At 46.7% G+C, this 18,898-nt stretch overlaps 1 protein-coding gene across 4 annotated transcripts in view; it reads left to right on the top strand.

Annotated features, from left to right (window-relative positions):
- SVOPL (SVOP like) overlaps positions 1 to 18,898 on the top strand; it is a 366,808-nt gene that overhangs the window by 41,473 nt on the left and 306,437 nt on the right. The window contains exon 2 of one of the 4 annotated variants that reach the window (XM_069628740.1): positions 15,453 to 15,546. The exons of the other annotated variants lie outside the window; for them this stretch is intronic. The gene's annotated coding sequence lies outside the window, so the exon portion shown is untranslated. The remainder of the gene's footprint in view (positions 1 to 15,452; positions 15,547 to 18,898) is intronic. 4 annotated transcript variants of the gene reach the window in all.

An 18,898-nucleotide genomic window follows, 5' to 3' on the forward strand; every position in this document is an offset into this window, starting at 1 on the left:
ATTGAATCTTTTATGTTTATTGTAATTCGGTGGCACATCTGATTTGCTGGCATTGGACAACTTGTGTGCACGGACAGCATGTGTGCACAACTGGACAGGCATGCTCTGCATAACGGATCAGCAAGCGTTCCATGCTAAGTTACTTCTGTACAGGAATTCTTTACATCATGACTGATGCACCGCCATTTTGTGACTGAAACTCTGTACATTCTGTGGGACAGCATCTGATAGACCGGCCTGCTGCAGACGGTGATCAATAGGCTTTCTGCTCTTATGCACATGCTGACTCATGGACAGGCGTGATGTGCACAAATGAAATGTAACCCGGGTTTCAATCCTATGCACTATTCCTGGGTTTACTAGCTCCGTTAATAAAGGAAAAATGCACCAACATTCCTTTATGTGCAAAATTTCTGTACTAATATCTGGTAAGGGAGGGACAATGGTACATAGGTGTGCAAATGTCGGCTTTAATGAGTTTTGTCATATGTCATTGTGCTTAAGTGTGCTTTAACTGTGAAAACGAAGACTCTTGGGGGGTGGGGAGGGGTGTATACCATTTTGTAAAATACAGAAACCTTGACCTGCCATTCCTGAAATGGCAGACCATAGACTTACGCCCCTGCCCCCCCCCGCCATCACCTCACAGTGGGTACCATAGCCTTGAGATTTAGGACATTTCAATGTGGCCATAATGGATGGGCCACCCTTGGGAACATTGGCACCCAGAGGAGAACGGAGGGAATGGTTCCGCTAAGAGAGGAAGGGGCGGGCTGTTGTCCCAGGCCTTCTGGAGTCCTTGTTCTGGTTGGTTTGTTTTATTTATTTGTATAGCGCTCCAGACCCAGGGGTATATGGGCGCTCAAGGATAAGGTTACAGGCAGGGTAAATGCATTAGAATATATGTACAAGATTTATACAGTTGCAGCAGTACAGTTAATGCAGATGGCAAAGAGACAAAATGTAAGGTAAGCATTTCGTAGTTAGAGTTATAGGGCTATGGAAGCTACTAATATCGCTGTAAGCTTTTTGCTTAAGTGTGCTATGTACAAGGTGGTGGTGGGTGGATGCTGGAGGGTGTGTGGTGTCCCAGGGCTGGGAGGTGTTAGTATTTGTTTAGTAGCCAGGTGATGACCTGAGTTTTGAAAGGTGGTGATGGATTTGATGTTCAGTGGGAGAGTATTCCAGAGTTGGGCAGCTAGAACCGGGAAGCTGGATCCCCCAGCTCTTTTTAGGTTGTGCTTGGGCACCAACAGGCATAGTGTTTTGGTGGATCTGGTGATGCTGGTAGCAGGTTTCAGTGTGAATTTGTTAGTTAGATAAGGCGGGGCAAGGTGATTCGGGGCTTTGTAGGTAAGGCAGATAGTTTTTAGATCAATTTTTTGTTGGATGGAGAGCCATTTGCATGATATTCTGATGACAGCGATATGATCTCTCCTGGGAATATTCAGAGCAGCTCGGAGTGCGTTGTTTTGGAGGACCTGTAGTTTAACAGATTTTTCACCTACATATAAGCCATTGCAGTAGTCCAATTTAGACTGTCTAAGTGCTCTGGCTAATGTAAGGCAACTGTTAGTGGATAGCAACAGTCTATAGGCTCTGATCCGCTTACCTGTGTAGGCAGTGGCTGAAGCGGTCATGTTGATTTGTTTGGCGAGGTTGGTGTTGGTGTCTAGATAGAAGCCTAGGGTTTTGACACTTTTCGCGACGGGAATAGTGTTACCATCAATGATAAAGCTAGTATAGCTGGGGCTGAGCTTCAGGATGGTGTTAGGGGATCCAACCAGAAGCAGTTCAGTCTTGTCATCATTCAGGCAGAGGCCATGAGTGGCCATCCATTCCTGAATGATGGAGAAGACTTCATTGATCCGGTTAACATCCGAATTGTAGTTACCGGAGAGTGTTAGGAGTATCTGGGTGTCATCTGGGAGTCTGTGCTCCACTCCTCTTCCAGTGTAGTGCTTTGGCCCATCCAGCACCAGAAAGGAGAAAGCTCAAAAACCTTAATGTAAGCCCCATGCACACGGAAGCGGCCCATGTTGCTGGCCTTACCGCCCACAGCCAACAGCAGACCAGAGAATCAGAAATGTGCCCCCTATGCTGAGGTGTACTGCTCTGGCATATTTGGGGGGGAAGGGGCTTTTCTGTTGCCATGCACCACCTGCAGCCCACGTACTTTGCTCACAATGGGGTAGAGGACAAGAGACTCCCCTGAAACAACGTTGTCTCCCAGAGACTACGCACCAGATAAAAGGGAAAAATGCAATGCGCCTGCCCTGTGATCTCTACACGTGTGCCTCTCCAGCAACCAGAAAGGGAAAACCTTGTAAACATTTTTTAACAAAAACCAAGCGAGCAGGCCTCCAACAAATTGCAGTTTAGCAGAAAGAGGACCAATGCAAGGCCCGCTTTACCAGACTAAAGCATACGTTGGTGCCCCCCACAGTCTGCAGGCAGGTGACGACGAGAACGAATACGTAGAACCTGCCCCAAAAGACCCATAATGCAAGTAAAGGGGTACACTTTTTGTTTGGCCGCCCTTATTTATTTTTGGTGACAATTGGACTATCTCTGGGGTACTTTTGAGGCTAGTGTTTTTGTTGTTGGTTTTGTTTGTCCCCCTGAGCTGCTTCTTCACCCCTTTCGCTCACCCACTCTTCCCCAACTCTCCATACCACCACTTACCCACCATACCCCGCTCTCTGCCCCTACTCCCACTCTTTACCAACTACCCACCACCCCCTTTCTCTACCATGGCAAATTGCTTCTCTACTATAGACGCCTCAGGGTCTGATTTACTAAGCTGAAGAAGTGGCTTCAGTAAGAGTACATTTTTACTAAGCTCAAAAGAATAGAACGTAAGCCATTTTTTGGTGTAAGGTGAACTTAGTAAATCAGTCCAATTGCATGTGGGGCTGATGCTAAAAAATAGTGTCATTAAAACTAAACATACTAAGCGTAACAGAAATAGGGTAAGTAAAACTAGCCCCTTCAGTGTTTTGAGGGCAAGCGAAATGTGCTTGCGTTTCTTCAGCCGAGACCGATTCCTTAATGGCTTGTCGGGTTGTTTCTGTACGTGGATTGGGTTTAAGGTCACATTGTTTCTCATGGAACCGATTGTGATTCTCTTTGAGGGTTTGTGGTTCTCACAGCTAGTCCTCCAAGTATCGTGGTTCTGAGAGGAAGGTTAGTGATGGGTTTTTAGTTCTCTGGATCATCTGCACTTGTTTCATGTCGTGGTTAAGTTTGTTAACCAGCATTGTCTGGAATGTTTGAACTTTGATTATAAAGTATTCGGGGAGGCCTGCCAACTGCTGTGATGGGATTATCTTGGTCCCTATTTAGTACATTCCCTTGACATGGAAAACATGTGAAATAAATGGGGGGGGGGTGTGTGTGTGTGTGTGTGGGTGGGTGGTCCTTCTGGTACCCACACTCGCATGTCTGAAACGTGAAACCTTTATTTTCTTTGGTATCATGGATGTTCCACTTTGTTGTCAGTTTCCTCCTTTCCCTCTTTTATTGGACAGGGGCCAGACCAACCCTCACCAGTGCCCCCTGCATCGTTTGCCAGCACTTGCCCTCGGGCTCCCTTTCCCGGACTGGCCCTACTTGCTCCTCCCTACCCACCGCAATATTTCCCCCTCTCTCCACTTTCCCCTTGCACTTACCACCTTGTCCTGCCCAGTACTTCCCTGCCCCCTTCCCTGGAGGCACCCCACTCCTGCGCTTCTCCCTCTATCCCCTCCCCGCTGCACTTACCACCTTCTCAAGAACTTGCATGGTAGGATTGTTAGAAGGCCAATATAACCGTTTTTTCTTGCTCAACGTTCTTGATTCCCTTGTGTCCCCGTCCCTCACCCATCTTGTCTTGTGGCGCCTGGAAACACTTGTGTATAGGCGCCATACAAATGTCCAATACAATTAAATATATATAGCCCATGAATCTGGGGCGACGCTATCCATGGGTTCAGGGGCGTAATTTCACCAAATGCCAGGGTAGCAGAAGTGACATCACACAACCCTTGACCCCTGTGACATCACAGCAAGTGAGGTCATTTGACCCCACCCCGAAGTGATATTGCGGGATGCGATGGAACGCGACCTTTCACCCGTTGACAAAACAGGAAGTGCTATCACATAGCATTGTACACTACAAAAAATATGGTCATGGTATCGCTATAATGTGATGTATATTTCATACAAGAATGATCGCCATATGTATCGATAAGATCAGTGTATATAGGCCCATATTACCAAATTACTGTGAATGCAAGCAGACGTCCATGACCAAATGATAATGATGTGGTGTTATATAGCACTTAAGCTTAAGCGCTTTATATAGAAAAAATATACACCCAATATCACCCAACCTATGTTGGTACTCATTTATCGACCTCAGAAGGATGAAAGGCTGAGTTGAGGCGTTTAAGAACAGACTAAATCAGTGACTCACCCCCTGAAGTGTGCCTGAAATAAACCTTTAATGAGTCTAGCAATTATTGTATAGAATTCTAGAAAGACACATTATTTGGCATTCCTAACCTTTCTTATTTCGGGTCAGTGCTGAAAGTGTTAGACTTGTGTCACTCCTTTTCTTCTTTTTTTTTTAAGGGGCTTTAACAAGAAAGCCAGCTACTCCTGAACTAAAGAGCCACATGGTGCTGGTCACAGCCCATGAGCTAGCATCACAGAAAAAACATCTTTTTTTTTCTTTTTTTCCTAGGGGTCGCAAGGGTGACCACAGAGGTCGCAAGGCAGACCTCAGAGGTCGCTGTTGCGACCTCTGGCGACCCTTAAATGACGTCCCTGCATGGGTCCAGTCTGTGACTTTGGGCGATGTTTCAGGATGGTTTTCTTTCTTGTTTTGCAACCAATTCTTCACGACTGTCTTCATGTTAAAGTTCTCCTTATCGGTCTCTCGGGCCTCCATAGAGGCTTCTGGTGTTGCTGGATTCCTGCTAATTACATTGAGCTTGGACTATGCTCTCTTCTGAAATTTGTTAGTGGTTCCTCCAGAGTTGTATTGCCAGCACTGATGAGGAACACTCTAGTATGGCCACTTTTAGGAGTGGTGCCAGAACCTCCCTGCATTGTATTGTTAGGAGATCGTGTTTGCCTTTAATTTCTTTCCAGTCTAGTTAGAAATTTCAGTCACCCTTTATGTATGTTTCGGTCACTGAGCCGTACCACCCACTGAGCTAAAAATGTCTGCTTACTTTCTGTAAACATGCAGACTGGTTAGAAAGGTTGCCCAAAGCAATGCTAGTGATTCTGATTAATTCAAGATTAATAAGCTTTCCTTTTTCTATTTTTTTGTCTCGGTGCTCTTGAGTCAAGAAATTGATCTATAGAGAGAAACCGATCCGTAAGGCAGGCATCTTACACTTGGCTACTCCAAAATCAAAGGCATTTTTAAATCTTTGATTAAACAAGCAAACTGCTCCCACAAGTGCCTTTATGTAAGCATTCGTGGGGAACACAACCTGTACATTCTAGGCTGTTTACTCAATGCTCAGTTCCCAAACAGTGATCAGCCTTTCTCTTCTACAAGCAGCTGAAGTAGTCGTTTTTTTTAATTTTTTTTTTTATTTAAACATTCCAGCAGTTTGAGAGAAGTCAGACCAGTATTGTTTGTTTAATGCATTGCATCACTTCCATATCCTCTCAGGAGGCCTAATTTGCCAATCGGCAAGAATTTCAGTGTCTCTCAGAAGACCCATGTCATGAAGCTGGTATCGTCAACCTCGAACGCTGTTCAAAAATATCCTGCAACCCTCTGTCAATTTGATCCAGGTGCCCCAAGTCATTTCTAAATCCTCTGAGCAACCATGGTGATTCTGACCATCTCAGGCACAGTGATGTTTGTGCAACATGACATCCATTTGAACTCTATAATAATAATAATAATAATTTGGCATTTATATAGCGCTACGAACCCTCAGGTATCTGAGCGCTGCTTATTATTACCCACGGTGTGTGGTGCTCAACTCTAATGTCCTGGACTTTGTTGGCTGAGCATTCAAGGCTTTTGGGCTCCCCTGTAAGTCTGCACAAAATCCCTATGATCAGGCATTCCTTTGCTCTGATCCAGGCCCACCTGACGGCTTGCTCCTCATTGATAAATTCTACTAAGAGCAGAAAGGGGCTGAAGCCCACTCTTTCGTGGCACTTCCCTCTATGCAAAGGAAATATACGGGAAGGATGTACCATTCACGCCTTGAGAGATGCCTGAGCCCCAACCATGCTCACCAGCATCCTGTTGAAACTTTGTGTAAGTGTTGATTGGGAGTGATATGCAGTGAATAATTTGTCACACCATATTCCCCCATAGCTTTCGTGTATAGTAGGATCATGTTAGCTCAGTCGGAGATCGCTACCTTGGGGATCCCTACAATGAAGTAAAGGATCTGAATCAAGGCCCCCACTGTGCCTGTGCTCATGAGTCGAGCTGCCTCGGGTACCTCCTAACATGGATCAACACAACAAGGAAGTATCTGTTGCTGTGAGATAATTCCACGAGGGAGAGGTGTTGGGGGTGTTACTGTGGTCTTCCTATAACCACTGTGAGTCTTTGATATGTCAATGGCAAAATAACCCACGATAGGGCCTCTGTCCATCCTCCTACATTACCACTCTTAACATAGTTGTACAGTTCCTACAATTCTCCACATTTATTCTCCTCCTTGGCCAAAAAAGTAGGGAGACTGCTTCTCGGCTGTCTTTTTCACACCAAGATTCTGTGGACACTGGTACCTCCTTTGCGTGCCATAGAAAAATGTAATTGGCACTTAGCCAGTTTGCTCTGACATCAGAAACACATTGTTTTATGGCCGCATTCATTGGGTAAGCCTACGCAGACAACCGGGGTACACCGCAATCTCATGCAGCACATTGGCTTCAGAAGCAGATGCTTGGTTCGTTACTCTGCAGAGCGAGCACAGATCCAGCAGGGAAGGGATGCCTCCGTTCCCTCTCCTAACATGCCAAGTAAAACCACTGCAGAGCCCTGGTACAAGCGTAATCCTCTCTCCACAAAAGAAACCACGTAAGGATCCCAAGGCAGTGCAGGAGTGTGAAGAGCAATTCAAAATGGTGGATATGCTTTTTAAACACCACACCGCACCAGAGACCCAAAGCACACAGATTTGAACCAAAGGGGCACAGCCAACCAGGGCACTACACTCCTTCATATCTACGTTGCAGACCCTTACAGGAAGCCCAACACCAGGAGAGTGGGCACAGGGCTATTTAACCTCTGGGTCTCATTCAGGAAGTGTGGGTGCTTGAAGAAGCAACTGATTTGGGGGAGCAGTGTTAAGCCCTCTGGAGAAGGAATGGTTGAGACTGGCCGAAAATGGAGAAGAACTATCTGGAGAACGCACAAGAGGCTAGCAAGGTGCTGGCTAATCAGATTCGATGGGTATGACGGAGCATGCATGGCCCAAGGCAAGAGTTGCATGTGAGGCCCCAACTTGAAGGGGTCAAGCACACAGTGGGGGAAGTTGCACACATGCTGTCTGACAGTGAGGAGGAGCAGCAACAGAATAGGATTAGGGGTGGTGAAGAGGGTAGGAGACTGGATCCTAAGGCAGGTAGGTGACAAGAGAGGCAGGCTTCTAGAGGCCTCTAAAGGGAGGGACACTCCTTGTTGGCTACGTGGTGAAGTTGAAGGACCAAGGAAAGGAGGCCATGATGAGACCAGAAATAAGGGTGCAGCACATTTTTAAACTGAGACCTGGGGAACTAAGAAAAGCTATTTTTTAGAAGATCGACAAAAAAAGGGTGTAGAAACTCCTGAAATCTTATATTGAGAATCCTGGCAGGAGTAGATCCTGAGAGAGTGGAAGGGTGCAGTAAACCCTTGAGTCTGAGTTGAGACCACAGGGAGCCTCCCCTAACAAGAACACAGGGTGTGGAAACCCCTTTAGGCCGTGGCTTGTGTTGCCCTGCAGTCAACCTGGAGAGTCCTATGCCACCAGAAAACACTAATTCACCTTTGTGTGTGTATGTGTGTGTGTGTGTGTGTGTGTGTGTGTGTGTGTGTGTATATATATATATATGTGATCAAGCAACGGGAGCGTTGCGAAACGCGTTGTACGTGGCGAATCTGTTTTTACCGATGCCTAAATAAAACTGGATATAAGAAATACATACGTTGTTGTGTGATGGGCTGACCTGAAGGAATTCTACGAATTGGCATACGGCTGTAACTTGACGAGTGCCGTCTCACTTTGGAAGAAGTGCAATAACTTATTTTTCTTCGAAATATATATATATATATATATATATATATATATATATATATCAGTCCTCCGCCACCCCTCACCCCTGATTAGTTTTATGCCACCCTGGATAATGCTTAATATACAGTGTTTAACTGCATTCCTGTCTTGGCCTGGTCATTGATTCCCTCTAACCCTCTTGATAAAATGATGGTGGCTATTGCTAACAAGACAGTTCTCACCCCCAAAACCCCACGCTCTCCTGATATGGTCAATCTACCAAGAGATGCTTCTCAGGCTATTCATTTGTTAGGCATCATAGCCCGAATAGCTCTACTATATGGGATATTGTGACCTTTGCGGCGTGTCGCAGATTGCACAGGAACTCACAACAAGACTGTTCAACAACAAGACTGTTCAAGGGCTTTATTATAACCACTACGAAAGATATGAACTTTTCATTGTAGAAATGAGATGGGCAATTTGTTCTGACGGAATGGTCAGCAAAAGGGTTTAGGAAATGGCACTAGGGCCATCCCTCAAGTCTCCCTTGGGGTGTCGACCATAGTCAAGGCGTCCATAATCCCTGGTTCGTGCTACCGACCCTAAACCCTACCGTCTGTAATCTTCTGCTGATAGCCTGCACCACTTAGGGAGACCATCTACCTTCCCAAGGGACTGCCTAACTTACCCTACACTATCACTGATTGGTGTTTTATGGGAGATGGGGGGGGGGGGAATAGTGCTTTGCACTTACTTGTAGTCACCTCAGACCAACCACGCTCATCTTGCCCTCACACTCTGCCTCCTTCTCCTCCTCGCCAATCTTCTGTCCCTCTTTCAGTCCACCTGCCTCAAGCTTTCACCCTTTGGTCTCATCTTTTCCTCCACTTTACTGCCACCTTCCCTCCCACTACTACTCCTCCTCCTCCCACACTATTGCTATTCCTATACTGCTCCTCCTTCCCTGCATGACTGTCACTTCCTGTTTCTTGTCCCTGGTTTAAATTTAGCTCCCTCCAATCCTATATTTTTTTTAACATCTTTTTAGTAGACTTCCAACAAAAATAATTCCGTCACATTGAGTTCAATGAATTATAGCAATAAAATCTAATACAACAACAATAACCATTCAATAACACCAGTAATAAGAGATCCCAAAAATTCCAGTATACCCTCACCCAAATATATCACCCTATGTAAATAGCAAAAAATGAAACCATTATAAAATCCACACATAAAACGCCACAAAAGACAACAGGAAAAGAGAAAAAAAGGGAGGTGCCCTTTCACTCCTCTCACACCGTCCCACCATCTCTCTCTACTTCATCACTCATATAAAGCATTGAATGGCCCCCATAATGAGAGATAATCACCCTCTTTACCTTTATCCTTCATTGAGATCTTTTCGTACTTGGACAGAACCTCCTATTTTAATTGGTCAGTTTTCGCTAGCCAATCCTGATCTCTTTCCCTCCTGGAAGGTGCCTATGCCAGAGAAAGTCTTTACAAGGGGGCTGGGCCCCACACTGAAGGTGTTAGATTTGAAACTGGTATTAAATGGGATTCTCATCCGCACCCACCCACTTTCTCCGCATAATGGTGGAACACAGAGCTTGCTGAATTTGTTTGTATTTTTGGGGGCTGTCTCCATGCAAGTGGTGGTTAATCTCAGTCTAAACCGGCCGTCTCCCACTGATGCTTTCGAAACAAACTGAACTGTGTGGTCTTTGGAGCTGCTGCTTATGCTTACGGCTGTCTTTTTAATATATTTTTTTAAACATTTGTTTACATTTCTCGTGTGCTGGGCAGGTCTGCGCAGTCTCTTCCAGATGCGAGGGTCACTTGGCAGCATTCGAAGCTCTTTATTTGTTGCCCGTGGGCATCGAGGCGCTGTTACAGGGATTGTTTTGTTATAGTTGCGTAGTTGTTTGTCTTAGTTGCGTATTTATAACGTGCTTAAATACCTGCGGGCCCGGGGATCGAACCTGTGTTGCTTAGTGTCGTTTTGCTTCCAACGCCCATGTGGGTCTTTTTTTTTCTCGGCTACTCTTCGGGTCTCGTATACTGGTCACACTGGTCCTTGTATCTGGAATAAGAAGATAAATATTGGCACCTGTTCGAAGAGTCGCAGCATAAGACAAATCTATACTGCCAACAAATGCACAGGGGGAAGGATTGGGATCCATTTCCCCCCCTCTAGTTGCCATCACTCGGGCCACGACTAGCCATGGACTGCTTTATAGTGAGTTACCCCCCCCCCGCCCCTTCTTGACATTGCCAGGAGACTGCCCTTGTGGCAAGCATTCGGTAGGATAGATTTGAGGAACCGCGATCTGTCAGGGTCTCCTTTCAGACTCCTGGGAAAACATCACGGTCTGAGGCTTCACACAGCTAAGCCTCAGCCATGTGGTGCACCAGGGAAGCCATGGTAGGACATTGTTTTCTGTGGTCACTTGGGAACGTACAACTTGGCTTAGCCATTAATGCTTTTTACCTTGATTTTAGCACTTCCATGGTCAAATTGTGTGCAATTGAATTGGATGATAGCAGCTTCTATTGCCACATTGAAGAGCGTGGATTCACGTTAGCACTCTTAAGAGGGACGCCCTTTTAGATGCATGGCAGAAGAAGAATCCGTGAACAGGGAATGGGCTTTTGTTTGTGGTAAGCACTGGTCAGGTGATCAGAAGTGGATCGGGACATTTTTGCACCTGAAAGCTCACTCCACAGCTCAGTAAGCTACCCTATCTTTGAACTCAAGATTTTTCGTTCATGTCAAAAAATTAACACTGCTTTTAAAACAATTTTTTAAACATTTTAGGCTGGTTTCTCCAGCACAAAGAGGTTTGCTTTTATTCTTCTCTTCATGCATAATAAGGAGCACCCCCGCCCGTGTCAAGCAATGCTGATGTGTATTTAAGTCTTGAAAGTGCATTTGCAAATCTCAGAGCCCCTTTTTAGGGTGACCTCATTTTGTGTTCTAGTAATTGTAATTGGTTATTTATAATGTGCTTAATACCCAGAGGTTTCTCAGCCAGATCGGGGATCGAACCTGTGTTGCTCTGCGCTGAAGAGGAACAGGTTGCCCCTGAGCTATCCTCCCAAGGATGGTACCAGATGGTGTTGGGGAAAACAACACAATCGTATTTTCTTTTTCTTTCTCTATACCCAAGGGTTTGGATCTTGGAATATAATGTTATTTGCACACTAATTCCACTGAGGTGTTGTATGTGTCTAAGTGAATATACTGTACATATCCCTGCTTCAACTATGTGATCCTGGCCACTCGGTGCTATCCGCCCAGATTGGAACTTCGGGTAAAGGTTTTGTGGATGGGTGATGTAGAGGCAGGATGCCCGATATGGGTCCTGTTGTGGGGAGGTAAGATAGCAGGTATTGGTCTTGTTGTGGCGGTGAGATGACAAGTATGGGTCTTTAAGCATTTGTGTTGAGTCTTCGAGTAAAGGCAGACACTTTGCTGATTTTTTGTTTTTTTTTTTCCCCTCCCCACCCCACCCCCACCCCCGCCCCCTCTGTGCATGAGGACAATTGTACATGCAAGGAATTTCAGTGGCAAATTTTTGCATAGTTCTTGGGAATTCTGATGTCCCAACTGGATTTTACAATTTGGCGCGTTAACAAGCGCAGGCAGCTCTTGTTCAAACTCACCCTTCCTGTGATTCTATTTTTGCTCATGATCCGTGCAAGCAGAGACTAGAATGGCAGCGTGTAATGACAGAGTGCGAGTTTCTGGTGATGCACACCCTCGCCCACGTTCATTTAAGAGCATGGCTGGGCTGGCTGTCATTAACAATGTTAGGGAGAATTCTCTGGTAAGGCTAATTTCCCACAACTAGTGAGTCCCAGCTTTGCTGGATTTTTGGGGTTTATTTTTTTCTCCTGCTAAGAGTGAGACTCTTTTACTCCCACTTTTAGGCATGATTTGAGAATGTCCTTTGACTTTGTAATGTGTTTTATGGGCTTTGGGGCCTTTTACTCCATAGGGCATCATGTGTTTTTGGTATGTGTTACACAGCACCCTCAGTGTAGTAACAAAGGGGTGTCATAGTGACCCCCAAACATAGACTCCATACCCTGGGACTGACTACTGTCTCCCAGGCATGTAAAGTCACCATTGACTTTACTAGTCTTAAATTCTGAACAGAACCAGTACAAACCATCATATTGTGGAAGTACTGGTAGGGGTAATTCGATTGCCCCTGGGTCTGTTTTTCAAAAGGGCACTGTCCAGCCCCCCCCCCCCCCCCCCCCTTGTCGAGTTTCTGGCTGGTGGCAGTGGTTACCACGCGAAATATTCCACCGGAATATTTCTATGGTATTTTCCCACTCTTTTTAAACGCACCACTTTTTTGGGTGCAATGTTAAAGATACCGCTGGGTTATTTATTTAATATTTATTCCCCGGTTGGGTCTTTTTTCCAGGACTCTGTTTTAAAATGGCGTTTGTGTTCGCCAGGGGAGTTGCTAGGTCTGGAAAAGACCCGGGGCTAAGCTGATGTCAGAACTGTTGGGACTGGGGGCTAGCTAGTCTTTTGGCTGTAGCTCCTGAGATTCTATCCGGGGCTACAACCAAAAGATAAGGGGCTATAGCCCCCTTAGCCCCCCCTAGCAAGGCCCCTGGTGTTCGCCTCTAACTCCAAGTCAAGCCCTTTGTTCCACTTTTGGCGGGCTTCTGCACAGAAGCCTCCAAAAGTGGTGCCACTCTGTCTGGGTCCACAGGATGTGTGGGAGGGGGGAGATGGGGGGAGGAATAGGCACCCTGGACTGAGTTGCCTTGGCAACTCAAGTCGCACTCTTGTGTGATTGGCCCAGTGGTGAGCCGCCCGGCTCACCACTTAGCATGTTTGAGTGACAGCTAGGACTGATGAATGGGGGTTTTCTGCATAAAGGCAGGGCTTTGGGGACTGGAACTTCAGAAGTCGCCACAGGACCTAAAGAATCCGAAGAAGGAGAAGCTGAGCCTGCCTGCAACGACGACACCACAGATGGAGCCCTGCTGAACCGACTCGCCACTTCCCAACGACAGAGAAGATCTTCTTCCAGGAGAGTCTTCTTCCTTTGAGCTGGTGGTGTTAACCAGTTTGCCTCTTTTTCGCCTTCCTGGATCGTCCCGTGGTCGAATCGCCCATGCCAAGCACCCCGGCGGCCGGAAAGCCACGCTTCACCACTACCGCAAATAAGAGTAGTGCCTTTTTAACCGGGAAACCCCGCGGCTGGTTTCTTCCCTGGCAGGGCAACGACCTCCAGCTTTCCTCCATGCCGAGATCTTCTCTTCCCCTGGACGAAGCACCAACTTGCACCCGCTGCCAGGAACAACTGCCCCGCTGCAGCTTTCTCACCATTTCAGGTACTGTGTCCCACCTGGTCTCCCTTGCAACAGACCGTCCAAGGTGTCCCGTAAATCCTTGACTCTCTATCCTGGGGTGACCTTGGACCTGTTAACTAACTTTTCTGAACGGATCTAACTCCTTTTTGAACTATCTGCAAAGACTTTTAAAGTGTACTTCAACTGTGTGATCTTGGGCACATTCTGCTTTGTTCTCCAAGAGTGGGCCTTGCCTATGAAATTTTTGCTCTACAGTAGACCCTGCCTTTCTGGACATGCTGTGATTTTTTTAAAAGTGTTGGTATTGTGTGTTCCTATTTCTGCCTTTTCTCTCCCTTTTTGAATAATTATTGGAGTGCCATCTTGGTTAAGCGCTCACCTGTGTTGATAAGTGGTGTTCTTTTCCTAAGACTTGTCGACTAATTAATCAGGGGGTGTATATATTTCTAGTGACTGTGTTTGAACTTGCTTGACATATTAGTGCCAGTGTATTTTTACAAGTGTGTTTTTAAATAAATAATTATATACCTTTAAACCAAAGCTCTGATCAGTGTCTGCTTGTGCTACTGTATTTTAGTACTTACTGTATACTCTATATACTGCCTAACTCTCCTTGAGAGAAGTCTGAAGAAGTCTGACTGCTCAGCCACAGCTACCAGGTAAATATGGGAGGTACAGACTGCTACCAATTGGGTTTACTGCTAACACCTGTAGTCTTACTTTTTGCAGTGGTCCCTAAGGGAACTGCACAGGCTTCTGCCTAACAAACAGCCCAGCATTAATGACCTCGTCCTTTTTAGCCACGGCTGACCACGCCTGTCTGGCCTGGCATGTGCCCAACCGGCATCTGATGCATCCAACATTACGTTGTGTACTGTGAATTCTCCAAATCTCCCTTGGAAACACAACCCAAAAATCACCACATATTAAGACCTATCCACTGTCCATTTTGTAGAATGGTGGTACAGCTGAAAGGACTGGCATGCACCCATGCTATCACAAAGCATTTCCCTCTGCACTCCCCAACCCCATGTTCTTAGTATCTATTGCCCGTTTTCCCATCCTTGTCTTCCCCTTGCTCAAAGTCTGGAGATCCCTGGTGGGAGATGGTATACCACTCCATGGACAAACCTAGGCATTTTCAGCCCATGTGGCTGTAATTAAACTCTGTATAAAAGCATATTAACCTAGCATACGTTTTCGGGTTAGATTTGGAGAACAGCTGAGCAATTATAGAGTACAACTGTGCTGTGGTGACAGTACAGACCTCTAGGACTGGGTGTCTTTTTCTTTATATAATGGATGATGTGATGAATCTGCTGGACTCGTCACTGTTTCACCGGTGGTGACCTCCTCCCATGTGGCCAGAAGATGGAAGCTGCTACCTGATCCTGATCCTGACCCTGGGGGTGGCTATATGAGATGTAAGTGACTTCAATCCAGCACTCCAACTAAGTCAATGCCTAGTATGGGATGCCCAATGGAAGCCCCTATTTATATATTTTTATGTCAAAGTTCTTTAAATCTGGATGATGAACCCTTATAACGCCCCTCTTTGGATCTCCCCGACCTCACTGAGCCAAGAAGTAGGTTTGTTTTGCAGATTAAAAGGTTTATTTGAAGAATAGAATAATATCTGAATAGCACACTTATGAATATGTACAGTGATCAGCAATGGGTAATATTACAATATCAACAATCTCTTTTAATCAGTTAGGAGTAGGAATAGAAAGGATAAGGTAGCAGAGAATACTTTGTATGATTCAAGGAAATGCAATGATGGGGAAAGAATGCAACACAGAAATGAACTTGATATGGTTTCAATCGACAATATAATCACGTTTTCCCCTGTGACTACTCACTCCCCCCACTATGCAGTATGAAGAGATGGAAATGAGGGCACACAGGTTTCAGGAATACCATCAATAATGCAGTTCAATCCCAGTTCCCCCAGCAAGCTTGGAGAGAACAGGTATGATTTAAACACAGGTCAAATGCTTTTGAATGGGATTGCAATGAATGGGAAAATATGGTAAAAATGACTTTAATTTACTAAATGGGATTCAGGATAAGTGAGTTACTGTGGATTGGTTCAGGTCAACACTAGCAATGATTCATGAATCATTATCAGATTGAAACCGAATTTCAGCAGTTGAAAACAAGAAACCGCTATTCTGACAGGTGTTGAAATTGAGCTAAATTGCAATTCGTGGCAATTTTTCCATGTGCATGAAACGCAATTACGGAAAAACTATAATGAATTTGAATGTCAATGGGTCCGTTAGAAAGCTTAGGATCTTAGCTCAAAATGACAGTTAAATTTCGCCTCTAGGGAGTACGGTTCCAAAGTTAGAGGTTTCTGTGAAGGTAGATTTTTCAGAAACAGAATCAAGATTTCAAAAATGACAGATGCGCTTTAAAGATTTACCAACAAGGATAGGCTTATACTAAGGAGCTATGAAGAAGCAAGACACTCAACGGGCAGCCACCAGAACAGCGGCGCCTCCGCTCTGATCTCTGTCCGTCAAAACACTTGTCCCTCTTCAGAAGATATCAGCGCAAAGATGATTATTGCTACAATTATCAAGAATTATGTGGAGGAGAGAAGAATTTAGAATAGACAAAAGAGATTCAATAATGCAGTTCTGGATAGATTGAAATGGATGGGATAGTATTACAGTCAGCAAGTTTATTCGGATTAAAAAAATCCATCAAACACAAAGCAAAACATCACACAAAAAGCATTTACAATCAATAGACCATGTACTATTTGAGTATAACAAAGAGTCTCTTAGGGAAAGGAAAGGGTGAAACAAAGGCCCCCATCACCCTCTGGATAACTCCCCTTGCCTGGGCTTGATCCCCAAAAAGCCTGTCCGGTCACGGCCCAGGGGAGTGAGGTTTGCCCCAGACAGGGGGTAGGACCTCCTGACTGGCCTCATGGGCGATATAAAGCCTAAATAAGAGTGTGGGCTGATTAGAATTCCGCTCCCTGGTGTCCCTCCCGTTCCCCCCCCCCATTGACCCAGGACCCTGCTCGCCAGTCTCCAGTCCCAAAAGGCCAATTCCACTATGTCCTTCGGGCTCTTGCCCACACTGGCCAATCTCCGACAGCCTACCAAGGATTCCCTGGACACAAAGGAACATCCCCTCACGGAACGTAACCAGTGTACACTTTTGTTTACAAGAGATTCCCTGGACTCCAACATGTTCTTTTCCATTTTTGGTACACTATGAAGATACACTATAGCTCGACCATTCTGCTCATGAACAGGAAGCTGAGATGGGCCGACTCTGTGCCGTGGACCAAAGACAATCTTACCCTCATGATTAGGGCTTTTTAGGACTACTAGAGTTGGGGCAAATTCCACCACCCCACCAAGCTCACTGTGCTTGGTGCCGCCTGCCCTGGGATCTTTTCCAATGTCTGAATGTGCAAACTCAGACAACAGGCTGGGGCAAGAAGATGTTGGTGCTATAGTCTCGGGACACAGGGGGGTTTGGTCCTTGGGGTGTACCAGAGGAAAGTCAGAGAGACCCTTACAGACAATCGGAATGGAAAAGGGCTCCCCCTCCCTTTGCTCCCTCCCCTTAATGGCTATTAGAGTTGTGAGCAAATTTCTAATGGCAGCCAACTCAGCCAAAACTTGGTTGCACTTACACCCCCCGAATGACAGAACCACCTCGGTTGGGGGGTTAATAACCCGCCCTACAGCCGGGGACGTTTCACATTTTGGTTGCATGGACACCCTAAGTGGAGATAGGTAGAGAGAGGGGCTGGCCAACGGGCACACTGTGGGCATAGGTACACTCCCGAAACTTCTGTTGTCCAGTGAGAGATTGCACACAGGGTCGTCGTCGTCAGTAAATGTACTGCCCCCCGCAATTGGGCTAGCCAGAGCGGAGCTAGAAAGTGACTTTCCCGGGCTGGCACGAATGATAGAGCATGGTGACGGGGTGGAAGCCACGATGTTGCAAGCAGGAGTGGAGCTTACTGAGGGATAGCTGCTGGCTAGTACTCTGATTCCTGCAGTGTCTCCCTCATTGGACTCCGGCATCTCTGATCCGGGGCCAAGATTACCGGAGACGGATAACACCTTGGGGGGACTGAGGCTCAAGGTGGGGTCAAGGGGAGAGAGCACATCTGCAGTAGATGGACGGGACATCGGGCCTGGATGTCTTCCTCCGTTGGGGCCTATGATAGCCTGGTCCTCCTGAGGCTTAGAGGTACAGTCCCCTCCTACGCAAGGATCAGACATACTGCCATGGTTAGTAGGTAATGGACCTTCCCTGGTCCCTTGTCCGGCGGCTATACTGTCCCCCTGAGGCAGCCGACAACCCCCATCTTTCATCACTAGTGGGGGTTCGGGGGAACATGGGAGGGGCTCACCCCCATGAATTAGGACAGAGTTTTGCACATCCGTGATTGGAGCTTTGGCTGGCGCTCCCTTTTGACCCTGGGAGCAAAACCTCTTCACAGCCAGGACCTTTCACTTGGGTTTGGGACCACACGTTTGGCGGGTGAGAAGAACCTCTGAATAAAATGAGGGGAGGGGGAAGGGTGAGAGAGCTGGTAATGGAGGGAGGGGTTTCCTTGGTGGTCCCTGAGCTTTCAAAGTTCTTAGGGACTTGAGGAGTGACATTGCGAGTTTAGTAGGTCCACCCCAGTGTTTCTGCCCTCTTGTCCAAGACACACAGGCAAACAGCTGCTCGTACAGTCCCTCGCCTGCACTTACTTCACCCTCTTCTCCCAGGTGTATCCAGGCCGAGCCTCCCTCTTCACCGCCAAAACACTGTGTCCGTGTACCGCCTCAGGGTCAAAGGGACAAAGTCCAGAAGATGCACCTCCACGGGTCCGCAAACGCCCTCCGCGGGACGCCAACACCCACGCCCTTGTCCCCGCGGGCTTCACCCTGGCGGGCCGAGAGTCCTGGGGAAAGTAGTGGAGGGGGCGTGGCTTGCACGCATGTATGGAAGCCCTCCTGGGCCAAAACTACTCCTCCGCGGGACGCCAACACCCGCGCCCTTGTCCCTGCGGGATAGTATTACTTTAAACTAAGAGATTTGTTATGTACAGTTCTAGACTGGATACTCACTCCTATGGCTTTGGAATGGAGTGGGCCCCGTCAAAGATCTGGTCAAAGGTTTGGCTGGGATTCTCTCTCGCCACCGAACAGGTCTCAGTTCTGCTCTCAGCACTGCACTGTGGTCTGCGTGGCCTCTTGGACTGGATCTGATGGGTTCTGGGTTAAAGCTCTGCTGGTCTGGATCTTGGTTCTAGCACAGGGTTCTTGGCTAGAATAGCAAAACAGCGCAGCCAGGCT

Source organism: Ambystoma mexicanum, chromosome 12 (genome assembly GCF_040938575.1).
Source record: "Ambystoma mexicanum isolate Mex_15411 chromosome 12, UKY_AmexF1_1, whole genome shotgun sequence".
NCBI classification, from domain to species: Eukaryota; Metazoa; Chordata; class Amphibia; order Caudata; family Ambystomatidae; genus Ambystoma; species Ambystoma mexicanum.